Source organism: Stegodyphus dumicola, chromosome X1 (assembly GCF_044657685.1).
Source record: "Stegodyphus dumicola isolate Sdum_Otavi_A_Nest chromosome X1, ASM4465768v1".
Taxonomy (NCBI): domain Eukaryota; kingdom Metazoa; phylum Arthropoda; class Arachnida; order Araneae; family Eresidae; genus Stegodyphus; species Stegodyphus dumicola.
In genome coordinates, this window is record NC_140780.1 from 188842322 (window position 1) to 188857063 (window position 14742).

Genomic DNA, 14742 nt, shown 5'->3' on the forward strand with positions numbered 1-14742 from the left:
TTAAGGTACCAACGAGGACATCAAGTCTATCTTCTCCAGAACTGGCAAAGTCTTCAAACTGTGCAGCAGAAAATTGGTTCTGTAGTACACCTAAAGCATCATTATGGCATTTATTTTCTTTAATTGTTAACAAAAATGGAAATTTATCAATAAAAAAAAAACGAATCTTTACAAAAGATGAATTTTCAATTTGTTTCAAATTTGCCACTTCAGCATTTAAAAGAACTTCATTTTGCAAAGGAAACTTCCTTACAATGTAATCACAGGCTGAGGAAAAGTACTTTCTAACACATTGAAAAAATTCTTTTTTCTCATGATCTTTCAAAGAATTTACAAGTTTCCTGGTTTGATTTCAAATTATAAGATCACTGTCATCCTTTTGATTTGCTAAACTCTTATAGGCAACACGAATCAACACACTGTTTTTCACAACGGACGGTTTTACAAACTTACTATAAAGTTCTTTCAAAAGATCATTAAGAATTTGGATAAGCAGGGGAGATTTTGGCGAAGCTGATTGTAGAAGCGTATTTACACTTTCAAAAATCTTAATGGTACTTAACACAAAACTACAATATGCTTTGTTCAAATCCGAAGAAAGAAGATAGAAAATCCTTTCCTCCCGGCTAATAGAAGACTGTTTCTTCTTCCCTTCAACTTCTTTAACAAAGTTGACCTTTGAGGAGTCTTCTAATATGTTCAATGAGGAATGCAGTAAACAAACACTCTGCCAAAATGACATCGGCATCCGAATTCGTAGCCAAATTTGAAAACAAATCATCCACTTTCTTTGACGTTGTCGAAGCCGAAGCATTAACTTCATGCACTTAACATGCTTCACAATATCGATTCTTCCACCGTGACTTATTATGAAGTCACACACGCACACGTTGCAAAATGCATAGTTATTTCCTTTGAAGGATTCTTTAATTGTTGGAAATTCGGCTTTGTAGGCAGGCCGGAAATATTGAGAATACGGTTTTTTTTAACTCATTTCGTAACAGCGACGTATTAAGAAAATTCGTAGCACGTGCAAACAAAACAAAACAAACAAAAAAAACAGAATGCGACAATCTATGCTCACTGAGTCCGAGCTGAGTAATTCCCTTGCTGCTGAAGCGAACACGAAAAAAATAATCTGGCGCCCACAAAGAAAAGAGTGGGAGAAACAAGTTCAGCGCATTGGATTGGCTGGTTAAGCGGCGAGTTGGGAGAAACCGCAGGTTACTGGATTCGAAGTAGTCGGTAGTTGGCGGTAAAACACGATGCAATTTGCAAAAAATTCTAAAATTTCAACAAAAATCACTAAAAACACTTGATAAAGGTAAAAAATGGATTACGATCGTAAAATCGTAAAAACAAACGCATTTTCATAAAAATTACAAAAAATTCGTAAAAGTTGGCAGGTATGCTCAATGAAATGGATTCAACTATCTTTAAGACTGCTAAAAAATGAAAAAATGTAATTTTACATAAAAAATAATGCTGCGCAGACGGTATAGTGGTTAGGGAAGCCCGACTGCGCTACCAAAGGGCTCAAGCTCGAATCCTGGAGTATGCAATGATGTAAAATTGTCTGTCCCTTCATAGGAGGTAACGGTGGCCACCTATTAAGTGCCTCCACAATAAAAATGGGCACCGCTTCTGGCCTTAGTAATGGCCAATGCCATTATGAGCAAGTGCCCAGCATTTGTTTAATAATAATAATAATAATAACACATTCCATATTTTTTCTCATATTTTGTATATATAGCCATTTGAAACACTAACACATAGGTAGACTTCGGGTTGCGAACAAGATACTGAGGGCCCACAAGTGGCTAAGCAGTAAAATTACTAACATTGTTAATTTGATCAGGGCTGGAATCCCAGGAAACAGGCTTGCTGCATAAATGTTTCCCTGGTTTTCACCTTGTGTAATGTGGAGATAAGCTATTACAAAGGTCTTTCATGAAGATATTCCTCCTCTTAGGCAGATATCTCTTGTACACTTTGCCAGAGTCAAATAAACCAAATCAAACAAGATATAGTTGCAAAAACTTGTCTATATCAGATTTGAATATAACTTTAATATCTGGTGAACAATGTATATGCAATAACAAATGAGGTAATAGTATCAAAGTATCATACTGTAATAATATCTTTGTATTGAAGTAATATCTAGAAAAATTTATACATATAGTCTTTTAATTCTAAGAACTAAATCAAAAAACCAATTTTATACAGAGTTCAGAAATGACAATTTTTTTTAATTAGTTTTAAACTAAAATTCTCACAATGTCTAATATACACGGAGTGGCATTTTTCAGCCAAAAAGGAAAGTTAAAATTAATTAGATGATCACATCAGAAAGGGTGCAACGCATGTTTGAGAATCAAATTTTAATTCACTTTGGAAACATGATCATGAGTATGTACAGATTCACAGAACTGAATAAAAATGTTAAACAATTAGAAATTAGACAAGCTAACTCATAGATGCAGTATCACATCATGCAGGTTTGTTAGCTTGTATACAGTATGCACTATTTTTTGTACATATTAATTCAGTAATTTATTCATATACAGCTTTTACAAGCAACTTTAAAGCCCATAAAGCCTTAAAGCCAAAATTTAAAAAAAAAAAAAAGTTACAATTACACTACCAAATGGCAACTTTTTAAATTTTAAAAATGCAATTAAGAAAATTAAGAATTTGTTGCCAGGCTGACTAACTCACGTGCCAAAATTCTAAAACACACAAATAAATAAAAAGTGAAAGATACTTATTTTAGGTTTAAAATGCACAAACAATAACTTAAAATGAAAGAATGACAAAAGCTGATGGAAATTTAAACCTATGGAAAATTAGGCTAGACTATAGATTCTGAAAGATGTTTCATATATGTTTCATTTCTACTTTAAATGATAAATAAAGCTTTTTAAAAGCAGTCCAGGGTCTTCCACCCCTCTTCCCTTATCATTAACAACTTGATAACAATTTCAGCTCAATTTGAGCAATATCAGCATTTTGAGTATCCCCATGCTGTACTGACATTATACGCTTACAAACATCCATATCTTCTCCAGGATTCAAACTCAAGCCTAATGACACAGCAGCCAGCAGCACTAACCACGAGACCAATTATGAGGATACAGACAAGGTATAGTTGAAAAAACAAAAAGATGAAAGCAGTCATCTACTTTAAAACAGCTTTAATTAGCAAACTGAAATGAATTACAAGTTTCAGAGATGCTTGCCCACCAGCAGCTAAGCAATAAAACTGGTAACTATGGACTGAGCATACAGCACAGATGAGATATAAGTGGGACAGGACAAAAGAAATTTCACCAATAATTGTGTAGATGTAGTCTTGCTGCACTCTGTTTTGAATAAGAACATACCAGGAGGCAGTCCGGGATCTTTCACGCCTCTTCCCTTATCATTAACCACTTGAAAACAATTTCAACTCAATTTGAGCAATATCAGCATTTTGAGTATCCCCATGCTGCACTGATATTATACACTTTCAAACATCCATATCTTCTCTAGGACTCGAACTCAAGCCTAATGAAACAGTAGCCAGCAGCACTAACCACAAGACCAATTACGAGGATACAGACGAGGTACAGTTGAAAAAGCTTTAATTAGCAAACTGAAATGAATTACAAGTTTCAGAGATGCATGCCTACCAGCAGTCAAGCAATAAAACTGGTAAACTGGTTAACACATGCACTTGGATGCACTCACTGAAATGAACTGATGTATAGGAATTTTCATGGATTTCTCCCACCAGTAACATAAATGAGAGCCAGTTTCTCCAATTTTTTTTAATCACTAGACTTTCTTTATAAAGCTTTCTCCCAATATATATATATATATATATATATATATAAAAAGGTTCAAAATTTTAACTAGCCTATATTTATTTTAGACACACAATTAGTTTTTTTTTTTTTTTTTTTTTTTTTTTTTGTTTGTTTGTTTGTTTGCTTGTTTGTTTTGTTTTGTTTGTCTTAGACTATAATTTTGCAACCTTTCTTTACAATCCCATGGCATATAACTTCAGACTGGTTTTTTCGAGATTGAATATTTATCAAAACATCTATGAAACATCAAAAGTGCTACTTGATTAGTCAGCCTTTTCATTTAATGTGAGATAGATTTCTTCTAATATTTTATCAAATTTATTTTCCTTGACTCCCATATTCTTTTAAAATCTCAAAAATCAAATTTTTCTTTTTAACATCCCATTAGCATATGGTTTGTTAATTTCACATGTATAATCTTGAAAGAACAAACATACAGTCACATTGTGTGCTTTCCTATCACCAAATAAAGGCATAACGTAGAATTAAAAATCTAATCCAATGTCACCTTATACTTAGATTTTAGTACCTTGCCCGCCTTTAAAAAAGTTTACATTTAGGTGAAAATATATATACATATATATACACCAGGCAACTTAATTTTAGCATAAACTTTTTTTTTTTTTTTTTAACCTAAGCCGACCAAAAGAAAAGAGTTCGAAGAGAACACGGAGCCTGACAGATAGTTTCCTTTGATTACTTTTTTGCTTATTTACTTGTGCTTATTGCAAGAAATTAGCTATTTTATTATAGCTGCTTCTTTTCTAAGTGTTATTTTTTAATGAATCAATTTAGAATTCAAGCAAATGCTGATTTCAGTTTTGTTCAAAAAAAGAGGATGTGTTTTCAATAATGAATTTAAATTACTAAAAATGAAAAGAATATAACAAAAAAAAACTGAAGCATATAACGTTGAAAAATGAACAGCTAATTTGACATAAATACCAAAAATACACAAATCCAACTATATTTTGTAATACATTGCTACAATGGTCATTAAATTTAAAGGATAATGAGAAAAATATGCTAATTAAGTTAAATATTGCAAACAATGCCCAATGCTGTAATATTTATGTTAATTAAATACAATTGAACACAAAATTGTACTTTCGTGCATATGTTAGCCCTGGAAATATGCAAATTCAGTGATTGACAATGGATGCATATCGGAATTCCAGTTTGTAGAGTCTTTTAAGTGAATGTGGTTTCTAAGCGTGATCAGTGTTCAATAGTTATGGCTGAAAGAAATCATTTAAGAGAAGGTCAAACATGGTGAATAATTCATTTGTAGAATCGAGGGAGGTCAAACACAAATGGAAATTGCCCAAGATTTGAATATCCCTCAAAGTGTCATATCAAGAATTTTGATTCACTTCCCTTTCAAAAATATGCTCCCCTCTCTATTTGATAAACAAATCAAAACGTTTTGCACAGTTCAGACAAAACCGAAACTTTCTTGCCTTCAACAAGCAAAACAAGTGTACAGTTTAGAAATTCAGGAAAGTGGGAGACGCAGCTATCTGCCAACCTATGACCCAAGCGTGTAGGAACCTGGGAAAGAAGATCACTGGCCTTTTAGCTGTACAATCCTTTTAACTAGCTTTATAAGAAATTTAGCGCATTCCATAGAAAATTGTGTTTAAATGATAATATATTAAATGCATTAATAATTAGTTCACTAATATTAAATTCATAAATTCTTTAAGCACTATGAATTAATACAGATTCGAACCCCACTCTGAACTACCCATGTTCAGTAACAATATTTGGCCACTGGTGGGGGCCCTGGGCAGCCAAGCATCTGAATAAGATTTTTCACTTTTATCAAATCTTCTGCTGTCATTCATGTAACGTTCATATATATATTTTACAGCTACTAAATTTCCTTCCATGGCACAACCTGAGATTCCTCCAGTGCAAGTACAGTCAAAAGTCGTTAATCCGGACTCGTTGGGACTTCGGCAATTCCGGATTATCGATTTTTCCGGATTATAGATCATCAGTTTAAATCTGATAAATGGCATGAAGAAATTATAAAATTAAAAATATGAAACCGTAATTTACGAAATAAAGAACAATTATGATCTAAAGTGTATCAAAATTTACAAAAAAAAAAAAAAAGCTTAATATTTATTTGTTTACTTTATTAAACATTTCTTTCAATGTAAGTTGTTTAAGTTGCTTTGTTTTTTATGTGATAATACATTCTCTTTAATTCTATAAACATACGTAATTTCTTGTTCAGTTACAAAGTTCTGCTGTTCAAGCCCTATAATTGCTGTGTCGAGAATACCGACTAATTTGTCAATCAAAATTCTTTCGTTTTCAATAACCTCTGTCACTTTCTTCGCTATCGGAAGCAAATTATAATGACGAGGCATTTGATTTAAATTATATCAAAGACGGAGTATATCGAAATTAAATACTACATTTAGTAAGCAATTATAAGCCAAATAAAATAAAAACATCCGCCCTGAAGATAAGGATAGTGCTGACAGATCAACTTCATTGCATTCAACAACATTGTGCGCGGCGTTAAAGATAAACAAAGTTTAGATAAACAAAGGATATGCCTTTATCCATTTTTTGCAGCAATTCCACTTTTTGTTTAATGGACTCCAAAACATACTTTTGCTTTGTAGATCCGTACATATTAGTAAATATAAATCGGAAATTCTATTTGACATAATCGAAAGTTCAAGCTTACTTTTATAAAATTGCTCTAACAGTCTGCAAAAAATAATAAGCCGGATCCAATTCGAAGATTAAGGAACAACGCAATCTGCAACATTAACTGAAATAGATAATTAGAGCTTAGCTTATACCATCTGTTATACATTAAACGCGCATTTGTAAACGTATTTTGCTCACGCGCACACTAAAATTTGTAGCCGTAAAGGTTTTACGCGCATGCGTCAACGCGACGCACGCGCAGAAAGTTTGTAGCTTTGAGGTCCGGATTATAGATCATTCCGGATTATGGGTGTCCGAATTAACGACTTTTGACAGTTTCATTTTTGAAAAATGGATTACAAAACTCACTTTTTCCCTTTTTATTTTCTTTCATTGGCGTAGAATACTTAGCTCCATTTAAGATTCTAAATAACAAACTTTAAAAAATACTATTAATTCACAAAATAAAGTTTTAAAAAAAGAAACACTTTAATAACTTATCACTGGCAGGTTTTTAATTTGGCAATGACTGGGAAACACTTGCGAATCATGGATAGATAGTAGAAGTAGGTGCAGTACAGCACTGCACAGAACTATCAGTGATCAGTTGTCAGTATCACATACAGCACTGCAGAACTCTGCAAAAAAGAAATTCATCTATACAGATGACTTGTAGACATTTTCTCTCCTGAAATATTTCTAGCTGTAAAATAATTAACTAGATAGCAACTACAAAGACCTAGTCGCCCCTAATTTCCCCTGATGAATCAATGTAAATGCACCTTACATAAAGCTGTTTTGCTAATGGTGAAGTTTCTCTGATGTTTGCATATAGCTACACTGCTTTAAATTGGCATCTTGCATTATTTATTTTGTTTCTTTCATCATTTCCATATCACTAAAATATTTAAAATTTAGAAAAATTCTTCAAAAAAAAAGTTTTACAAATTTACTACCTTAAATCTGGACCCATTTGGCTGAGCCAAAATCTGGCCATGTACAATATACAGAAGAAATAACTGAAACAACAACTGTGCACATAAAATCTGTACGTAATTTTTAATGCAGATCCATATCACATTTTATATTCTTGCAATAGGGTTGTACTTTTTTCCATAATGTAATTTGAAACCCTTGCCCTTTTGGGTAAACTGCAATATTTTTTCTGTTATTTTATCTCCCTTCCAATGAAACTTGTCCAACAATAAACTCATTTATTTCTGAACTCAACACTTCTAATTTATTTTAAGAAAAATTTAGTGTTCAATTTTAATTTCATTCATAAGATTTCTCATATGTCATTACTTACATATACAAATTTTAAAACAGCTTAAAAATAAAGTCTATGTTGGCAACTATAGTTTAAATTTTATGAATTAAAATACAAATAAGAAATTATGCTGATATACAACAGTAAAACATACAAACTGAAATCTAACAACATCCATACATTACAAACAATATTTAAGAAATATAGAATTTTTAAACTTTCAGTACACATAACATGAATAAAATTTACCTCTGTTCGATGCAGGTGCTGACACATTACATTTTCACACTGAAAATCTGGGCCACAGTAAACATCTTAGCTGATACAAAACTTTTCACTATTTCCCAGATCCTCATCTCGGACTTTTTTAATAGCGAGTACTCCCTAGTCTTTCTGAAAGAAAATAATGTAATATGAAATTTATGTAATAATTTAAAATTACAAAGATATTGTACAAAAGTTGTTTACAAACTGCCTGAACACAATAAGACCATGCTACAGAAGCGTCTTATTTATAACAAGAACAAACTGAGTTGGATATGTAAATACTTTCATAGCTTGAGAATGCCACTAGAATAATCCACTGACAGGAAAATTTAAAAAGACAATTATAAGGTGCCTTCTATTAATTAAGTCTGCTAAAAGGTGATTGATAGGGGCTTTAAATTCAAAGCTTGCACAAGTAGCTGGATAAAATATTCGCATGTGGAAAACAGAACATGTTGTTGAGAAGGCTTGGTGGTGCAGGTATTTTATGGCACAAATCTTCTTGGTCATGATGCACTAAGCATACAAATACGGTATATGGGGAGCTATAAAAGGTATATGCCATGATAAAAAAGTACTTGATATAAAGGTACTTTCCAGCTTCACACACAGCAACCCGTCATTTCTTTGTGATCCCATTGCTGCTGCCATTTTTGAAAAATTTCCTGCTTCACTTATTTTACGATAATAGCAAATCTAGTAAGTCTATTTCATAGTATAGTAAGTTTATTTCAGAGATTATTCCTCAGGACAAGTTCAGAATGTTATGTGGCATAACTTCCAACGTTGGCTTAACTCCACACTACAACTCGCGATGCACTCGACGACACACAGAGCACTGCTCCCGACTCTTCAGGGCCCACCAGCGGCCGAGCAGTAAAGTCGCTAAACACTGGTACTTCGGTCCGAGGTTTGAATCCTGCGAAAGGGCTGGCTGAATGGGCGTTTTTGTGGTTTTCCCCATGTGTAACGTGTATACGAGCCAGTTTCCCTTAGAAAGTCCTCCACGAAGGCATCCCTTCCCTTAGGCAGATAGCCCTAGTGTGCTTTGCCATAATTAAATACACCACCACCGACTCTTCGGTTCAGTTGTTCCCGGAGCTCAACACGCTCTCTCGATGATGCACTAACTGCTATACACTAAGAGACTCCTTCGATGAACTCAATGACCCACTCGGCACTCGCTGCCCGGCTGTCAACTCGATCGACTCCACAGGGATTGACTCGCTAGACACGACAACTCGATACTGACAATCAGCTCGCTAGCCGAGGCACCTACACTCGCCCTCTCGACGAGGCACTCTAACTGACTGTGGACCAGCAGGGTTTATATAGCTTTCGGCTGGTGTTCGAGAACATTCTGGGCTAAACCAGAAAGAATTCGTTAAAAAATGTTCTCCATCCGTCCATGGCATATCGCCAATTTTGTCGCCAAATGGGCAATTTCTCGCCAAATGTGGTAACTTTGCCTTATTTTGCCATTTTATGGTAATCCTAAAACTGCTTTGCGAGGAAGCCATCTTACAGTGCCTGGACATTTTGTAACAATACCCTGACGCCTCATCGGTTAATCAGCAACAGATCAAATCTGCATGACCAAAAAGCAAAAACATTATGCTAACAATAATGATGATCTAAATGATGATGACAATGATCTTCTAGGCGTTCTATTTGCTTTTCCACATGTGTTAAGAGGCTATCACTTCTAGGAACGCGCGGCTATGCGGGACAATTCCAAGAAACGAAATTCTAGTAGCACTGCTTTAAGCGGGAGGCTTCCGAGAAATGTTTCGTCTAGCTAGAAGGAACATGTCCTGGCTTCGAGCAACATTTTAAAACATTTCCGAAAATGTTCCGGCTGAAGACATGTTCCTCGAACGTTCAACCAATCAGACAAAAGTTCTGCTTCTGAAGGATCACGGGTAACTTTCAATATGGCGATGGCTCTCACTGTGAAGTCATGGATGGTGGAAATAGAGGACGATTTAATTATTGCTCTTTTGTTGTAATATAACTGCCCAAGTCATTTTTAAAATGTTAATATATTCATTAAATATATAATCGTGGAAATTTCAGAGTTGACAGTATTTTACGACGTTCTTGCAGTTCAGATTTGTTTACAAATTGTTCGTCGCCAAAAGTTTGCCAAATTTGTCATATTTCATGCTGATCGTGTATTATCACTTTTATACAATAGAATTTTATTTCTTAAATTTAAGTTGAATAATTTTTTTAAATCCTTTTGTATATGCACAGCTTTTCTCCTAATTACTTATCTTTTAAATTGTTAATTGCAAAATCAGTGACACATTTTAAATAGCATAAAAAAGAAAAGCATAGCTTATGTAATAATGAGAATACTCATTAAATTTGTCTATTATTTTCATGTTATTAATGAAATACTTTTTGGATTATAAATACATTAGAAACTATACTTTTACTGTAAATGCTACATACTGAAACATTGGAAACTTATGGATTTATTATTATGCATGATGAAAAACAAATCTTATTCATTACATTAATACTAATAAATATATATTAACAGCTTCTAAACCACTGCATTTCTCTATCTGTATGTAAATATACGACTTATTAGATGTGTATATATATGTATGTATAAATACAAAAATGAACATTGCCAAAAGTTTATTTGAAGTTATTTTTAATTCATATAAGGATCATGTAACTGGCAGCAACTGTAGTCATCAGTTCTTTGCAAATTATTATGGATATGTAATAATCAGTTGAAAAATAACTGATGAGCATTTGAGTACTAAAAAGTGTACACATTTTGTTATTGGGTTAATTCATAATTGTATCATATGTATGATCTACGTAATATAAACATGACTAATAAATAATAAGAAATGTAACAGCTGTGCATTTATAACATTTGATTACTTCAAAATTCCACAACTGATTACCACCTTCATGTGTGTTTACATAATGAATTGTACTTTCCAATTAAGTGCACAGGCCTACTAGTGGCCGAAGCGTCATTGAACACTGGTAGTTCTGTCTCAGAATGCTACGAACAGGCTGGCTACATGGGCGTTTCTTGGTTTTCCCCAGTTGTAACTAATACATGAGCCAGTTTTAAAAAATCTTCTACAAAGGGATCCCTTGAGGCTTCTTTGCCGTAATCACATAAAACAAACTCATGATGTGCACCACCTAATTTCTAGAGTTGGTATAATTAATGTGTTTTAGGTATATTGCCGAGTGTTCTATGGGACAGTAAACAACTCGCACGTTTCATTGCTCATGTATTCATATGCTTTATTTGATCTTTATTTTGCTGAATAGTATCTGCTGGCTGCGATGATGTAAATATCAGCCATATAGATTTTTGTCATAGAAGGTCTCCTTTTTTTTTTGTGTGTGTGTGTGTGTGTGTCTGTTTATTTGTTTGAATGGAGAGAACAGTAATTATGAGCCATAAGGTTAGTCAAGAAAATGCTTTCACCAAGTCACAAATTTTCCAGTGAGCCATCAAATTTTCATTGGAATACAGACAACAGAAAATACACATAAGTAATGTCTGATAAATAGATTTATCCAGCACACGTTTTAAACTATTCTTAGTGTATACAGAATTTGGCTTTTACTGATGTAACTGATTGCTATAACCAGAAGTGTGTTTATTCGTTACTTGAAGTGCCAGAGTGGATATCAAAGTGATTAACTTGACAGCAATCACTTTTCTATTATCTTCCATTACTAACAATAAGTTTAAAACAAAAAGAGTGTGAGCGATACACAACAACATGAAGAAGCAAACGTCACTTGAAAGGAAACGTCACTTTCGCCAATCTGAGCGATAACTGATTCTTGTTTGGCTTTCAGCCTGTTTACCAAGTGAAAATGGTAACCCTATTTCGCCAAAGAGCGTTTCTCAGAACTGTTCCACCAAACGTTTTGTTCCGGGAAACGTTTTGTTCCAAACAAATATCGTATGTGATAAGGGTTTTAGTATCTCTCCTGCCCCACAGAGGATTATGTGCATGAAAATCATAAAAAAATATGTACAGTGAAGGCAGATGTTTCACAAGACCATTTAATTTGCTTTGTTTGATGCTTTTCATCTGAAAACAAGTACAATGAATAAACTGATCAGCATGCTTATATTCACCTGAAAAGCAACTGCCTGCAGGCAAGTTGTCAGCTGTAAGATATCTGAAGGATACTTGTGAGCAGTTAGCAGGCTTACACAACCATTAGCACTATCCGCATTTCTTTCCAACAAATGCCTCCAAAGCATAATTTTCTGATCAGACTCTGAGAACAATTCTTGCGCCGCTAAGCAAGCAAAATAGTTGACATCAATTAAGTTACTGATATTATCATGTTTGAGAGATTATGGCAGAAACTGTGGCAGTTCCACAATAATTAAGATAGCCATGATGAATGCTTGCACCACTGATGCTGCTGCATAGTTGGATGAGGAAAGAGATGTTGGGGTAATTCCAGTTCTTCTATTTCCCTATTCTCAGAGTCCAAGTCATCAGATAACATGCTCTCAAAGTAGTTTTGACCGATTTTGGGGTCTTGATATTTTGGATGCTAATTTTGCTTCATAATTTTCCCAGATTTAGAGAGTCTTTATTTTCAGTTTACTGCTGAACTTTGTTTCATTTTTGGTTTCAGATGAAGCACTAATTTTAAATGACATCTAAATGCTTTCTTTATGACTTGAGCTAGCACTTCTTCATGTGTTAATTGACTTTACTGATTTTGAATGTGGCTGAGTGTTATTTACTGTCTTATCTTCCGTATAGGGTAATGTCACGAATTTTGTATTTAATTAGATATTTTGAGGAGAATTATAATTAAAATTGTTGTATTTCCCTGTGCAGTACAGCGCAAGACAAATTTTGATGTTGATGTTAGCAGAGTTTGCATGATGCCATATCTCTGCAATTCTTTGATGATTTTTTTAAGTATAAACAGATTGCTGTGTATTTGGGAAGAAAAATAGAACCAAAAAATTCATAAAGATTTGCATAAAAATGTGTTTTGTTTTTTAATGTATCATGTAATATTTATTTAATAATTAAAATTTGGTATTTTAAATTAATAAAGTATGTTCCTTTTTCATATGTTGACAATGTTTGTCAATTTACAACAAATATGGATAGGAAATTTTATAAAATAAATTCGTGAAAACAATCAACTTGCACTCAATAAGCAACTTTCACCTTTTCATCTGCTTAAAAAAAAAAAAAAAAAAAAAAAAAAAAAACCTACAAAGTAATTGTGGTATTGAGTAAGCATCTAAAATTCTGCATTTCTGCAAGAGCTTTACCATAGTTTCTTCAACTGCTAACAAATTTCAAAAGTACATATTTTAAAATTGTGTTTAAGGCAAAAAAAAAAAAAATCACGATTTGTCAATAAAAATGTTGGAACTTGGAATACAATAAAAAGAACACAAATGCACATGGTGATGTTGCTTGACTGAAGATTTGTCATCAGCATGGTTGCCTAAAAAATTGTTATGTGCAGGGCTGTCAGACTTTGGCACATTCTAAAAATTCTGCACATCTACCAAGGTGATCGTGATAATACATAAATCCAAATTATATAAATTATCTAATAACAAGTTTGCCACACTTCTGGTACTTCCTAATTATCCACATTCCTATCACAAAGTCATAAAATGAATTCATGAGGAAAAGCAGTATGTCGCCAATACAGTTATGTGGCATCTAGGTATATAAGTTGAACATGTCTGTTTTGACCGATGCACGATGCGAAAGTTGTCCGGAGCCAAGTTTGTATAATTCTCTGGTGGCTTTTTAAATAAAGGCAGATCGCTGTATTCACATGCAAAACAGCAGCATTAAAAAAAGAAGGATTTCTTGAAAAAAAGAATTTTATTACTGATGTTTCTTACTTTTTTTAATTTTATTGATTGACTACGCTTGGAATTTTTAGACTACTCTTGGAATTCTTAATGCACCACCATTTTGAAAATGACTGCTGCCTTTTGTACATCAACTTGGCAAAAAATTACTCACCAATGAATTATCAACTTTATGGTGGAGGGTGTACATAATCCAAAAGTACCACACTTTCTCCTTATCATTGCCATAATTGCATCTAAAATAAGATATAAAATGAATTTTCAAAAATTTAAAAGAAGAATCTTTTGAGAATATAATGATTTCTCAATTCTGGGTTTCTCTAGAATAAGATATTAAAAATTTTGCTTTTTATATTCATTGTTCACTTCTCAAAAAAGAATTCCCAAGAAGCAATACTATCTTATATAATCTAAGACTTTTTATCAGTACTTCTTGCTTTGTTTTATTCTTGTACCTGTACTACTGAGGTTTCCACCACCCGCTATTTTTTAGGACTGCTATCAGTGTTACTACATGTCATCAATGTTACTTCCAAACCAAATTATCTACAATCCCTCTCACTGTTATTGATATATTTTTTTATACTTGTACTTCAATTTCTGCACTGCAACATATACATAAAGACACATATAGAGACAAAATGCTATATGGAAAATAATGTGTGTAAATGGCAAATGAGAACTCACTTAAGGAGACAGATGTCAAACATACATGACAACAATAGCCTTTAGAATATGAGGGACATTTATGTATCCTTCTACGCAGAGCAATTTATGTATCCTCCTATGCAGAGCATTCATGTACCAGTAGTAGA

General features: G+C 33.3%; 1 protein-coding gene across 7 annotated transcripts in view; it reads right to left on the reverse strand.

Moving 5' to 3' along the window:
* LOC118204066 (regulator of G protein signaling loco-like) overlaps positions 1-14742 on the reverse strand; it is a 161924-nt gene that overhangs the window by 125698 nt on the left and 21484 nt on the right. For 6 of the 7 annotated variants that reach the window (XR_015038324.1, XM_085807046.1, XM_085807047.1 and 3 more), the window contains one exon: positions 8041-8184. The gene's annotated coding sequence lies outside the window, so the exon portion shown is untranslated. Of the gene's footprint in view, positions 1-8040; positions 8185-14081; positions 14164-14742 lie in introns of all 7 variants that reach the window. The other variant, XM_085807048.1, reaches the window with a different exon arrangement.